This window comes from Myotis yumanensis, unplaced genomic scaffold (assembly GCF_028538775.1).
Source record: "Myotis yumanensis isolate MYYU_CA2020_CCGP unplaced genomic scaffold, mMyoYum1.0.hap1 SCAF_11, whole genome shotgun sequence".
In the NCBI taxonomy this organism is placed as follows: domain Eukaryota; kingdom Metazoa; phylum Chordata; class Mammalia; order Chiroptera; family Vespertilionidae; genus Myotis; species Myotis yumanensis.
In genome coordinates this window covers 18,575,149-18,590,942 of record NW_027223762.1, presented here as the reverse complement: position 1 = coordinate 18,590,942, position 15,794 = coordinate 18,575,149, and positions in this window count along the sequence as shown.

Genomic DNA, 15,794 nt, shown 5'->3' with positions numbered 1-15,794 from the left:
TTGTAGACTGAGGGAAAAGGTGGGACCAGGTCCTCAGGGCAGAACAGGAAGGTAGAACACCAGCTTTTGAAATGAACAACAGCAGCTATGGCCATAGGTGGAAGCTGCTGCTCAGGGCAATTATAATTCAATGCTCTAAGTGTTCATTGAGCGCCTACTAGGTGACAGGCACTGTTCTGGACATTGGGCATCTATACTAATAAAAGGGTAATATGCAAATTGGCCACAACGCCCTCGCAGTCACGACTGGATATGCTAATTAGTCATAACCAGTATGCAAATTGACCATCACTCCAACACACAAGATGGCCGCCCCATGTGGTCAAAGATGGCCACCACAAGATGGCCTGCAGGGGAGGGCAGTTGTGGGCAATCAGGCCAGCAGGGGAGGGCAGTTGGGGGCAACTGGGCCGGCAGGGGAGGGCAGTTGGGGGCGACTAGGCCTGAAGGGGAGGGCAGTTGGGGGTGACTGGGCCGGCAGGGGAGGGCAGTTGGGGGCGATCGGGCCAGCAGGGGAGCAGTTAGGTGTTGATCAGGCTGGCAGGGGAGTGGTTAGGGGGTGATCAGGCTGACAGGCAGAAGCAATTAGGGGCAATCAGGCAGGCAGGCAGGCAAGCAGTTGGGAGCCAGCAGTCCTGGATTGTGAGAGGGATGTCCAACTGCCAGTTTAGGCCCCATCCTAGGGATATTGTGGTGGCCATCTTTGACCACATGGGGCGGCCATCTTGTGTGTTGGAGTGACGGTCAATTTGCATACTGGTCGTGACTAGCATATCCAGTCGTGACTGTGAGGGCGTTGTGACCAATTTGCATATTACCCTTTTATTAGTATAGATGCCCAATGTCCAGAACAGTGCCTGTCACGTAGTAGGCGCTCAATGAACACTTAGAGCATCTACACTAATAAAAGAGAAACATGGTAATTGGCGTACGACCGCTACCCTTTTCATTGGATAATCAGTAAGTATATGCAAATTAACTGTCAGCCAAGATGGCGGCCGGCAGCCAGGCAGCTGGAAGCGAACATGAGGCTTGCTTGCTCCAGTGACTGCAGACTCCAACGTTCCCCGCCTGCGCTGCCGGCCTCTCAGCTGGCAGTTTGAAACTTTGTAACAAATATAGCTGGCTGGGATCTCAGAGGTGAAGTTATACATTGTTTCGATTATAGAACGCAAACAAACCAGCAGCGGAGGCCTCAGAGCTAGAGCCAGAGCTAAAGCTGGCCCAGAAGAAAAAAAAAGAAAAGAAAAAAAGGAGCGGTTGGGAGCTTCGGTCAATCGCCAGCCTGAAAGCAGCCCTCAGCCCCTCACCCAGACTGGCCAGGCACCCCAGTGGGGACCCCCACCCTGAAGGGTGTGTGACCAGCTGCAAACAGCCATCATCCCCTCATCCAGGCTGGCCAGGCACCCCAGTGGGGACCCCCACCCTGATCCAGGACACCCTTCAGGGCAAACCAGCCGGCCCCCAGGCCTCTATCCTATATAGTAAAAGGGTAATATGCCTCCCAGCACCGGGATCAGCGGAGCCGGGAGGCCTCCTGGCACCGGATCAGCGTGACAGGGGGCAGTGCCCAAACCCCCTGATCGCCCTGCGGCTCTGTGTGTGACAGGGTGCGGCGTCCCAACCCCCTGATTGGTCCTGCTCTGTGTGTGACAGGGTAGAGCCATAACCTTCCCATCCGCCCTGCCTTGAGTGTGACAGTGGCGGCACCCCAACCCCCTAATCTGCCCTGCTCTGTGGGTGATAGAGGATGGTGCCCCAACCCCCTGATCTGCCCTGCTCTGTGTGTGACAGGGGGCAGTGCCCTAACTCCCCTATCGGCCCTGCTCTGTGAGTAACAGGGGGGAGCTCCTCAACCCCCTGATCGGCCCTGCTCTGTGCGTGACAGGGGTTAGCTCCCCAATCTCCTGATGGGCCCTGCTCTGTGCATGCCAGGGGGGAGCTCCCCAACCCCCTGATTGGCCCTGCTCTGTGCGTGACAGTGGGTGGCGCCGCAACCTCCCCATCGACCCTGCCTTGAGTGTGACAGGGGGCGGTGCCCCAACTCCCAATCAGCCCTACCCTGAGCGTGACCAGGGGCTGCACCTAGGGATTGGGCCTGCCCTCTGCCACCCGGGGGCAGGCCTAAGCCAGCAGGTCGTTATCTCCCGAGGGGTCCCAGACTGTGAGAGGGCACAGGCCGGGCTGAGGGACCCCCCCCCCCCCCTCTCCCCCCCGAGTGCACAAATTTTTGTGCACCGGGCCTCTAGTTGAATTATAATTGCCCTGAGCAGCAGGTTCCACCCTATGGCCAGATTGAAGAGGGTGAAGGCTGGGCTAAGGGACACCCCCATCCCCAGTGCATGAATTTTGTGCACCAAGCCTCTAGTATAACAATAAACAAGGCAACCAGCTCTTCGAGCTGATATCCTAGTGGGGTGGGTGGAGAGAGAGAAAATTAAGAAATAAGATTTTAGTTCATTCTAAGTGTGCTATCTGTAAAGACAATAAAACAGAGTGAGGTGTGTGTGTGTGTTGTGGGCGGACTCTAGAATGAGTAGTCAGGGAATACTTTCCGAAGGAGGTGACATGAAGGGGCAGGATTAGGGACAAGCATCCTCTTTCTCCTTCCCTATGTGAAATAAATAGGAGCACTGAGTTATCAGACAATAAATTAATTACCTGAAGAAAAACAAAGCTGGTTGTAAGTCATTACATTTAATTTATGGTCACTAATGAGTCACAGGCCACAGTCTAAAGTAAAATAATCTCAGCACGCCAATGACAGATGTTCTAGGCAGGCCCTTAATCCACCCTGGCTTTTGGTTTTGCCAAATGGCATCGGTACGGTCCAGACTGTTTCCTGCCTGAGACTCCCAAGTTCATTCCGGATCTTCCCCTGGGAGCTCTGAAACCATTCCTGAAGAATTATGAGAAGGCAGGCTCTCTATGTCCCAAAGTATGTTGGACACAAGTTAAAATGGCCTGCTGAGTCCTTAATTTTACATGCACCAAAGGACTTCAAATTGATTCTTTGAAACTCATAACAGATCTTCTTCTGGAATACTTTATCGGTCTGCCTCTGGCCCTTGAACGGGACGTTTATTATGTCTGATTAAAAGGATTTCTGCCCTGGTCTCAGTGGGGTTGCTGAGCAGCCTTGGGTTACTGTTCTGGGCTCCCACATCCCAGAAGTGCTTGCCTTGCTGTGCCTTGGTTTACTCTTTTACCACATTTATGACAGCTCTTGCTGTCATGTAGGCCTTGGGACACCAGGGCTGGAGTCACCCCCGGCTTTGAGAGAGACACACAGTTCCATCCCCTCACGTAGAGGAAGCTGCTAGTGCTGCCCTGTGTCTGCCAGGCTCGGTACCCGCCCTCCTGAAGCTTCCTCTGGTGTTTACTCCCCCTGCTCACATTTCACTGCTGCTCAACTTCAGGCCAGAGGGCACTTCGGTCCTCTCACTGCCCTTCCCAGCAATCACCATTTTAATCTAAGACTCTGCTTCTGCAATTTCCACAGCCCCCAAGCAAATCCAGTTGGCACTTGCTTTCCTACGTTTGGCACTGACCTTGAGGAAAGAAGTGGGGAAATACAGGCTGGACAAAGAGGTAGAAGAATAAAGTTGATTTTTTTACTGTTGTGTTTTCCAACGTGGTTTCCAGAAATGTACTGCAATAAAAAAAGGAGAACGAGCCTGCCTGCCACTTAGTTTTAATTTCCAATTTCAAGAGCTGGTTCTGGAAACATCTACCGTGGCTTTGTTAACAAAATCAACAAAACTGTCCTCCTTCCTCAGTGCCCCACAGGTTCATTTTCTTTGTGACAACGTGTCAGTGAGTTCAGTTCATGATATAGACCTGCCACCGGCTCTGCGGAGCCCAGCATCTTTCTCATTGTCTTTGCCCCTCGTCCCACCTTCCTCTAGTCTGAGCTCAGATCCCAACTTATTAATGAAGCTTCTCTTGACCACTCTGTTTAATATCCAGTCTGCCCAGCACCCCCTCCTCACGTCTGTCCCACCCCAGCACTCTCAACTTGCTTTGCCTCGCTCTACTTTTTCTGTTTTTCTCCCTGTCTGCCCCCCTTCCCATAGCAGTACCTCCTTTTAATCTCACATAAATTTAAACTTTTAATCTTGTGTATGGCTTCTTGTCTGTCCCTACCAGACTTAGCTCCCAGAATATAAACACCATAGAGGTGAGTATCTTTCTGATGCTTGATAACTGGAATATCCAATCATCCTGCTGGATTTTCTACACAATATCCAACAACTGGTTTGCATTATATTTTCAATTCACATGGTTTGAATTCACTGCCCAAATAAACAATCCACTCACAAAAGAAATTAATTATTTGCCCTAGAGCCATGTGCTATCCGACAAGGTAGTCATTAGTCACACATTGCTATTGAAATGTAAAGTAATTAAGATTAAATAAAATTAAAAGTGCAGTTCCTTAGTCACACTAGCCATATTCCAGTGGCTACTGTTATGGGCAGCACAGATCTAACCCACTTCCATCATAGCAGAAAATTCTGCTGGACTGGACAGTCTGCTATAGGTGAATCAGTCTGTCAGCTTACTGGATTTTTTGGTCAATTTATTGAATTTTTTTATTTGACTGGAAACTATGTATTTAGCATCTACTTAATTAGAAATGTGAGCTGTGCAGGGAGGACTCAGAGACTTTGCTTCTTTCAGCAAGTGGGTCTGTAGATACAGATAATATGAAGATATGAACCAGGAACCTTGAGGTAAGTACAGATAAAGTGCTGGAGAAATTCAAAGGAAAGAGAGACTTGTGTTTTCCAGTTCAAGATAGGCAACCAAGGCAGGCTTCTTGGAGGAGGTGGGTCTGAAACAGAAAATTGCCCATTATCACAGTTATGAAGCAGAGAACACTCAACACCTGATAACTGAAGGAGAGAAACTGTATAAAGTAATAATCTGGTGGGAAGGTTAACTCCAAACAAGGAGACTCAAAGTTGTGGTTCCCAGGGCTCAGTTGGAGCTGTGATTTTAACCTCTCTGCCTTGGGCTCATTCACTCCTTGCCCTGAGCCCATAGGGGCTGACCTCATTGACCTGGCCTTCACCCAGAGTTGAATCCAGTGCTCCCAGTGGAAAATAAACTCAAGTTGAAGAAACAAGGCATGTGAGGAGAACAATTATTTTCAAAGAAAAAAATTAAATATCCAAGAGCTAGTGTGGCTTTCTAATACCACTATTTCCTGAGTATTTATTCTGATGCTGTTCAGATGGACTCAATGAGCTCCAATGCTACCAACCATCTCGGTTGGTGAATCTTCTATGGTTTACACCAGAGGTCCATGGGCTATGGGCCAAATATACATTTTTATTGGTTTCAGAGAGGAAGGGAGAGGGAGAGAGAGATAGAAACATCAGTGATGAGAGAGAATCATTGATTGGCTGCCTCCTGCACCCTCCCCCCCCGCCCCCCGCCCCCCCCCCCCCCCCCCCCCCCCCCCGGGGATGAACCTGCAACCTGGGCATGTGCCCTGACCGGGAATTGTACCATGACCTACTGGTTCTTAGGTCAATACTCAACCACGGAGCCACACCAGCCAGGCCAAATTTCAGTATCTTTAAGTAAAGTTATGTGGGAACACAACCATACTCGCTTATTGTCCATGACGGCTTTCCTGCTACAGTGGCAGAGTTGAGTAATTGTGACTGAGACCACACAGCCTGCAAAGCCTGGAATATTTACTAAACGGTCCTTTATAGAATAAGTTTACCAACCTGGCCTATACCATCAACTTCTCGAGGCACCAACTAATAATGGTGATAACCTCCTCATGCATCTCAAGCACTTTGTGGTTAACAAAAGCACTTCCCCACGTATCATTTCTGCCTCTGCCTTGAATCGTTCGGGACTGCGCCAGAGCCCTGGCAGCTGCTGCTGCTTCTCAGAGAGACAGGAACCCCCAAAGCCAATACCCCAATTGAGGTAACTAGGAATCTAGAAAGAGGTCAAAGGCATTTTTCATGAAGGAAATATTCCAGATGGTTTGAAAATGTAGGCGTTTTACTATAGACTCGAGAACACAGCAGTTAAATTCCTGCATAATTCAGACCCATGCAGTGTAATAACATAACTAAAATGAAATCTAAAATCTAAAATCAGATTGTGGCTTCAGGACATGAAGTCCTTGTTTAATTATCTTCTTCTTCCTGAACTATTTGGTCTCTGTAATTTATATCATTTGAGAGTGTGCCACAGTTTCACAATTAGTACACATAATCTAAGATAATGTGGCAATCAAATAAACTAAGTTCTTCCTCATTATTATCACAGGAGACACTCTGACATGTATTTTTGAAGAATTCTCATATATTCTTACATGCAGAGCACAGTAAAATCAAGTGTAATTTCACATACATTCAGATCAGTTGAGCCAGAATTTATTCAGCATATACTTTAGATTTCTAAACATTAAATACTATTAGATCTTGTAAAATAAAGACATTTCCTGATTCAGAGGTGTTCATTGTCTATTCCAGGAGACACACTCAACGAACACCCCTCACACAGTGTGATGGATGGTGTAACAGAGATGCATACAAAGTGCTATGGAAATAAACTTTAGGAAATACCTCCTTCTCCTAGAGCAGGGGTGGGCAACCCCTGGCACGCGTGCCAAACATGGCACACTAGTAACTTTTGCTGGCACACAAAACCCTCTCTTATAATCTTCCATTTACAATTTTTTTCTTAATATTGACTTTTTTATTTTTCAGATAAATTCAGTGTAGGTGCATCTTAGATAAATAAATAATTTTACATAACAAGTTATCTTAAAGACCATAGACATGGATTGACAAGAGAGGGGAAGAACAATTTCAATAGTGTTGAAAACGAACTATTGAGGACTTGGAATGCCATTCCAGAAAATTTTTTCTGTTTAAAAAACTTTGCAACAGGTGATGAATTTTGTTAAGTCTCGTAATAGGAGTAGCCTGACGGATGAAAGTAGTAGCTCGTGCATATCTCTGAAGGTCACGAAATATAAACCTGATGTAAAATCTCTGTCATCAGTGATGCAGCAGCAAAAGTCCCACTGATAATATCAAACAGAGTCATAAAGTTTTCTGTTGGACTATCAGTATACATTAAAAAATAAATGTACTTTTCATCATCATATACTGTGTTTTTGTCGCTCGAATGAATTTTATTATTTCTTCAAGGTTCTTCACATACGTACACCTTAAGAGATATCAAGTAGGCGTAACATGTTCTCAAAAAATTAGGGTTTGCATGCAGAAGAATTTTGAGTCAGAGATTTTGCTGGTTTTGGCACACACTCACAAAAAGGTTGCCCACCCCTGTCCTAGGGAATGTGGGGAGATGGGGTTAGAAAGGAGGTGCTATGTGAGCTAGGCCATGAAAGATGCTTAGGAGTTGACCAGAGAGACGCAATACTGAGGAAGGTGGATGAAAAGATCCTGGACAAGTCCCTGAGGCATGGAAGGGCCTGGTCATGTGTCGTGCTCCTGCTGAGTCCCCAGGGCATGGCACAGTGCTGGCATCTCAGATGTGCTCAATAAACACCTGTTGAACGAATGGATATGATGTGCTTGTGGGGTGGCGATAACCCAGATGGAGTAGGGGAGTGTGTTATATATGCTTAACACACTATTTGGGGACCATTTTAGGGACTAGATGAGACTGACTTTTAATTTACTATTTCAAGTATTTGTGGACCAATAAATGGTACTTCTTGGAGCCCTTGGATAGAGCTTGAACTCTTTCTTCAGCAGCATTTCTGAAGCTCTCTCCTGCTCTGGCACATATGGTCAACAGCATATGTATGTTTGACATGCCCATGAAACTCCCAAAACTTCCCAGGACATTTAAGGTAATAGCACTGAGATACTCAACTTTTGATTACTGAATGGCCACTTGGCATCAAATATTCGGTCTTAGGTAAGACGGGCTGTGGGTCTTTGGCAACTACATTTGGGAGACGCTATTTTTTTTTTCTCACTCAGAAAAGCTTATCACGATTCAAGTGAAAAACGTTATTATAGGGAGTAATCTTAATTCAACCAGTCACTCATTTGTTTTTAAAGAACATTATTTGCACTAGCTGTACTTTACTTTTAGTAACACAATACTGTCAATCTCACAATGAATTATGATATAATAACTGAGATTCAGAATCACTACTTTGAATGACAACTGAGCCTTGAAATTTGTAGATTGGGAAGCCATGGAGTGAGTGGCTGAAGATCTATCCTGCATGGTGATTTTGCTGAGATTTGAATCCCACAAAAAGTAAGGCCAGAGTATGGGAGTAAACTGCCTACCTTCTCATGTCAAAGTAGCATGAATGTTTTCTATTTGACTTCAGAGTCCCTCTAATTCTTGGGAACTGATTTTTTTTTTAAGTTTGTAGAAAACAGCCCCAGGAAAAAAAAAACAGCAACTGCTGATAATGGCAGTTAAAAGAAAGAGAAATAGTCCTTAGGAAGAAGGCTCCTTAGGCAGGTTCATAAACGTCTATGAAAAATCATCAGGAGTATGAAGGTCACTCAGCATTCTCATTTCCACTCCGCTGCACTGTACAGAAGGAATTTAAAGTCTCATCACCACTCACAAATGCCTCCAGACATAATATTCTGATTGAATGTGAAGGGTTGACTGTATCTTCAACACTTTCCCCCCAAATTTTGTTTTCACTGTGAATTTGCATGGCCCTGAAGAAAGGATTGGCAAATCAAAGATAAACACCAATCCACACTTTGTCTAATTGCATAAATTCCAGATTAATGAAGCCTGAGCTAATGAGGTGTCATGCCCTAGAGTAAATCTTAATCCTTGTCACTGGAGTTGGTGATGTATTTCCTGAACATGCTCTCTCCCCCGCGGGCACAGCCAGCCTCACCAGGCCACGTTACAGCTTGTTCTGCCCTCACCACAACTCTGATTCAGGTGTTATAAATAATGTGCCCTTTGTCATACTTTTCAGGTAATTTTTCCAGGTGGAAGGTTCACAGAAGCAAAGGATTACCCATGAGCGTTCTCTGTATGCTACTTCTTCTGTCTCAGCTCCTTCTGAATCTTAGGCATTGAGACCATTCAGGAGAGTTCTAAAGGTCAGTGAATCGCTTTTATAGGCAGGAGGCTAGATTCAGAGTAAGAATTACTATTCAATTTCAAATCGTGATGCTTCTGTTAGAGCACATTGTGTGTGTGTGTGTGTGTGTGTGTGTGTGTGTGTGTGTGTCAGGGACGGGGGGAACCATAAATATAAATCATAGGAATAATCACCCCAAATTAAATAAGAGCCCATTCCAATTACTTAAACTCATGTCTTTCAAGTACTGTCTTGTATTCCAGAGTGCTTACCTTTTAAAGATCTTTTTATAGTTATTGCCTAATTTTCTGTTTACATAGATCCTATAGATAATAACATCAATCATAATTTAATAGAATAACACATGTTATTACACCAATTCAATAGATGAGGAATGAAAGTAATCACTTAGAGCCATATAGTGAAATCGCCCTTTGTTCTTACTTTAAGAAATATATGTGGAGTTCACAGAGAATCATGTTTTCTTTCGATTCCAAGTTCTTAATGAGGTGACCGGGGATTTTATTAGAAATTGAGGCATCGTAGGATATCCAGGCCAGCTTTTGTTCCCAAGTGGAAACTAGATGGCATCCAGTTAGACAGGGCACAGGCCCAACGAACTTCGTAAGGCTCCACAAACACATCTGAGTTGTGAAAACAATGTGATGGGCTGGTCACATGATTTGCTTTTTCAGCAACAGGAGGGGGAAATCAGAGAAATTAGTGCTGTATGTGGGGATATATAGAAGGAGATACTATGGTCAAGAAAGGTATTTTTTCAAAGGAAGTGATGCTTAGGCATGTGCATATGCTGGCCACAGTGGTCCAACAGGGAGAGGAACGGAAGAGGCAGGACAGGGAGGAGCCTATTGTAGGAGTCAAGTCCCTGAGTAGGCACTGGGGGATAGGATGCATGCCACATGGGCTAGGGGGCTAGGTGCACGGAGTTCATATAATGTGGGGTTAAGAGCTTTCTTCAAGTCTTGGGTTCAAATCTTATCTCTGCCAGTTTGTAGAAATGTTTGAATTGGTGCACATTAACCTCTTAAAGTGGTCATCCCCTCATATGCAAAATGGAGAAATTAAGGTCTCAAATTCAACTATTGTTGTGAATATTTAAGTGAATCATACCTGCTACCTACCTAGCACAGTACTTGGAATAAAGAAAACATGCCGCAGAATGTTAGCTACAATCATCATCATCATCATAATTATTATTGTTCATATTAGGCACTGAGGCTGGGGAAGCAAGATAACAAGATGTATAAATCATGGTCTCTGCCAATGAGGAGTTGAAAATTCAGTGTGAGAGAGCAATGTGTAAACAATGGTAATTCAAAGAATTGAGTCATGGCTTCCACAGTCTTCACATCCCCCTCCCTCAAGAATTTAGAGGATCATGTGAACCCTGGAGTGTTATTCATGAGGAGATAGGACTGGGCCCCTAGGTGTTTACTTGATCTTCTTTACCCCTTCAGGATGGTCCAGTACAATGCAAGGACTTTATAGCTCTTGCAGCATAGCTTTAATGGCCCCAATTTCCATTCCCATTCCCCTTCCAACCCCCTTATTCTATCTACAGCTGCTTCTAAAGAGGCAGGCTTTCCAGGTCTGATTTGCTGGAGCTCTAGGGGACAGAATAATAAGCAACAATCTCTCACACTTTGAAGAAACTAACCTCGTTTGATAAACAACTTTCTGAGAAAGAGGATGGGACCATGTTCTCTATATTTACAGACTGGAGGGAAAAACCCACAAGATATTTTATGTCAGTGAGTAAGTTACTTAAGATCATCAGCTAAATTTTATTCATTTCATATCCCTATTACCTAACACCAAGCCCGAGGGAACCCTTGTGCACTGTTGATGGGAATGCAGATTGGTACAGCCCCTGTGAAAAGCAATATGGAATTTCCTCAAAAAAAAAGGGGGATAGCCTATGACTCAATAATTCTACTTCTGGGAATATATTCTAACAAGCCTGAAACACTGATTCAAAAGAATATATGCACACTTATGTTCATTGCAATGCTATTCATTACAATAGCCAAGATTTGGAAGCAGCCCAAGTGCCCATCAGTAGAAGAGTGAATAAAAAAGGGGCGGTACCTATACACAGTGGAATGTTACTCTGCCATAAAAAAGAAGGAAATTTTACCTTTTGCAACACCATGGATAGACCTGGAGATTATTATGCTAAGTGAAATAAGCCAGCCAGAGAAAGACAAATACCATATGGTTTCACTTGTATGTGGAATCTAATGAACAAAATAAACAAACAAAACAGAACCAGGCTCATAGATACAGAGACTAGACTGACAGCTTTCTGAGGGAAGAGGGTTTGAGGGCCTAGGGGAAATAGGTAAGGGATTAAATAACAAACAAAAAACAACTCATAGACACAGACAATAGTATGGTGATTACCAGAGGAAAAGGGGGATGAGGGCAAGTAGAAGATGGTAAAGAGGGTGTAAATGGTGATGAAAGGAGACTTGACTTTGGGTGGTGAACACACAATATAATATACAGATGATGTATTATAGAATTGTACACTTGAAACCTATATAATTTTAACCATAATAAATTCAATTAAAATATAAAAAGACCACAACAAATTCAATTAATATATAAAAAATAAAATAAAATTATTGGTGAGATTCAAATGAATCTCAGGCCTGCCAACTAATAGCTTCGTACTTCTCTCTGAATTTAAGTTGCAGTGGGTTTGGTGCTCATAAAAACTCCCTTTCTCATCACTTATGTGCCTTGGCCAGGGATAGTCTAAACATGTCTACAACTTGCTTCTTTTGCAGATTAGCCCCAGAAGAAGTACCTTTCACTCAGGACTTATAGCTTCCTGGTATCTGGTGGTTCTGTCATTTGTGAGAGATTCTTTGCCAGATGTCTTTACCCAAACTTTGAGTCATCAGCTTTCTTTTAACAGGGGAAGCCCAGTTCTAGGCTTTTACAAATCAGCTCTGTGTTTTCTCAGTAGTTCATTCCTTTTTATTGCTAAATAGTACTCCATTGTATGAATATACCAATTTTGTTTATCACTTCACCAGTTGATGGACATCTGGATTGTTTCCACTCTTGGGCTATTATAGATATTGCTGCTATGAAAATTCATATATAAGTCTTTATGTGGACATATTTGTATAAACCTATTTTTACTTAAGGAATTTGCCTTTTCCAGTGCACTTTGTTTCTTCATATGGATTTAAGTTTCCACCTGATGTCATTTCCTTTCTGTCAGGAAGATTTATTTTAGTATTTCTTGCAAAAAAGTTCAGTTGGCAATGAATTCTTTCAGTCATTGTTTATCTGGGAATGTCTTTATTTCATTTTCATGTTGAAGGATATAGACTTTTGCTGGATATAGACTTCTTGATTGACAATTTTTTCATCTAAGACTTTGATTATGTCATCCTACTTCCTTCTAGCCCTGCCGTGGGCAAACTATGGCCCGAGGGCTGGATCCGGCCCGTTTGAAATGAATAGAACTAAAAAAAAAAAAAAAAAAGACCGTACCCTTTTATGTAATGATGTTTACTTTGAATTTATATTAGTTCACACAAACACTCCATCCATGCTTTTGTTCCGGCCCTCCGGTTCAGTTTAAGAACCCATTGTGGCCCTCGAGTCAAAAAGTTTGCCCACCCCTGTTCTAGCCTGTATTTTTTTCATATGCAAACTTAGGTATTAATTGTTGCTCTGTATATAATGAGACTTTTTTTCTCTTGCTGCTTACAAGATTTTTCTTTTTGGTTTTGGTTCTTAACACTTTGACTATGATGTTCTTAGATGTGGATTTCTTTGAGTTTACCTTGAGGTTCTTAGAGGTGTAGATTGATGTTTTTCATTAAATTTTGGAAGTTTCTGTCCATTATTTCTTCAAATGTTTTTTCTTTTCCTTTTTTTATTACACATATTTCTGCTTAGTTTTTTTTTTTTTTTTTTTAAATTGTTATTCTTATTCTTAAGCCTGGTTCCCTTAGTGTTTTCCCTGTGACAGCATAGGTTAGTGGTCAGCCAATGATAGGTTAGAGGTTGTGCTCAAATACTTTGAGTCAGATGGTCTTATATCCTTTGTCAATGAATCTTTGTATGGGTTGAAAAATGCACTCAAAATTCAGACAGTTTACAAGTCTACCCCAGACTTACTTTTTTCAAGCTCATCTTTGTTTTACATGTGCAAGGACTCATGTTCAGCCAAGGATGTGTGAATAATGAGGGCCCTCTCTGGTCTCTCCTAAGTGGGTTATGTGGCCATGGGCATGAGTGTAGCTTTTCAGACTACCAGGATATGTGGAACTCACTACTTCTACCTCATTCCCTGGATTATACTGTTAAATTTATAACTAGTCTGTCTCTCTGTTGCTTGCCTTAAGCAGAATCACAGCTTCAGGCTGTGATGCTGGCCTTTCCTGTTTGTTTCTCACCGAGATTGCTACTGTTCATTGCAACACCCACTGGCATTGGGTTTTTCCATGCTTTGTTCCAATCAAGTCAGCAGCCCTGGCAGAGAAGCTACAAGATTTCACTACTTGCCCCACCCTGGTATAATTACCACACAAACTGAGTTAGGGGTAAGGAGGAATGAGAGCAATTCCAGGAAAAAATGCTAATAGCTAAGGTTCAGTGATTTTTTTTTCTTCAATTAATGTTCTTAATTTGTTACATGCCTTTGACCAATTTCCAGAGAACAAAAATAGTTGTTTTTAACAATTTTGTTTAGTTTTATCATAATTTTGGAGGGAGAGAGTTTCCAAGCTTCTTGCCCCACCATTGCAGAAGTCCTGCTTCTGAGGAATCAGGGTAGATGAGAAGCTCAAGCATACATATAGAATTCATGAGTCTAGTAAGGATTGAAGGTAATATAGATAACAGCAATCAACATTGCTATTTGTTAGTCCTGTTGCTAAGTGTGTTACAGGTATCATTTCTTCTCATCCTCACAGAAATATAGAACCTGGTTTAAATCATGAAGACCCCTTACTAATTTCCTCCCCAAGGGATACAAATAAAAAGAAAAACAATGACCCCAAATTTGATAACTTACATGAAATGGCCAAATTCCTTGAAAGAGGCAAACTACCAAAATTCACACAAGGAATAATCTATATAAGCCAATATCTACTAAAGAATTGGAATAAGTAGTTAATAGCTTTCCAAAAAAAGAAAGCATCAAGCTCAGATGGTTTCTCTGGTGAATTCTTTCAAACATTTATGGAAGAAATTATACTAATTTTCTATAATCTCTCTTAGAAACCAGAAAGGACACTTCTTAACTCATTCCAGCATTATTTACTCTAATATCAAAATTAGAAAAAGAGGATATAAGAAAGGAAAACTGTAGGCCAATCCCTCTAATGAACATAGATGTGAAAATTCTTAAAATATTAACAAGTCAAATCATAAATGTTAAAAAAAATTATATACCACAACCAAGTAGAATTTATTCCAGATTTGCAAGGCTAGTCTCACATCTAAAAATCAATTAATGTAATCCACCACATCAACAGGCTAACGAATAAAAAACATGTCAACTGATGCAGAAAAAGCATTTGACAAAGCCAACACCCATTCATGATTTTTTAAAAAACACTTATAAAAGTAGGAATGGAGGAAAATTTTTTTAACTTGATAGAGAAGGTTTACAAAAATCCACAGTTAACATTATTGTTAATGGTAAGAACCTGAACACTGTCTCAAAGGATAAGGCATGCATGTCTCCTTTCATCACTCCCGTTTAACACTGTACTGGTCACCCTAGTTAGTACAATAAGATTTTTTAAAAGAAAATAAACTTATATGGATTGTGAAGATATAATTAAAACTGTCATTGTTTGCAGATGACATGATAAGTCTATGTAGAAAATCCCAAAGAATTGACAAAACCCCTTAAATCATTAAACAATTAGAACAAGATTGCAAGATACTTTCTTATGTGTCTGCTATTAACAATTGGAATTTAAAATGAGAAACCATAACTTTTATAATAGTGCACTAAAAGGAAGTACCTAGGGCCCTGGCCGGTTGCTCAGTGGTTAGAGCACTGGCCCAAACACACGGAAGAGGCTTGGGTTCGATTCCTAGTCAAGGGCACCTATGTACCTGGGTTGCAGGTTCAATCCCAGGCCCTATTTGGGGCATGTGAGGAAGTCGACCAATCCATGTGTCTCTCTCACATTGATGTTTCTCTCTTTCTCTCTCTTCCTCTCTCTCTCTTCCTCTCCCTCTCTCTCTCTCTCTCTCTCTCCTCTCTCTCTCTCTCTCTCTCCTTCCCTCCCTCATTTCCAGTCTTTCTAAAAAAGAAAAATATCCTCTGTCAGTATCTGTCTTTTTAAGCGTTGCTCAAAAAATATCATTCTTTTTCATCGTTACTTACAAAACTCAAGGTAAAGCTGGACACAAAGGCACTCAGGCTTGTTCGGCTTCCCGGGGGCCTGCCTCAATGGGAACCACATGGACCCCAGAGCCAGGCCTCCGCCTCCACCTGTCCACAGTATACCTGTTAGTACCAGCCCTGTGGGCTGTGAGAAGCACCCAGTGTAACCCACCGTCCTCTGTTCTGATTCCAGAGGATTTCTACTGTCGCCTGCTATGTGGCAGTTTATTCCTGATGCTGGGGACCCAAAGACTGAAGATGTGTGGTTTGTCTGGCTGTACGCCAGCTCAGGAAGACGAAAGGACACAGGCCATGTCCCCA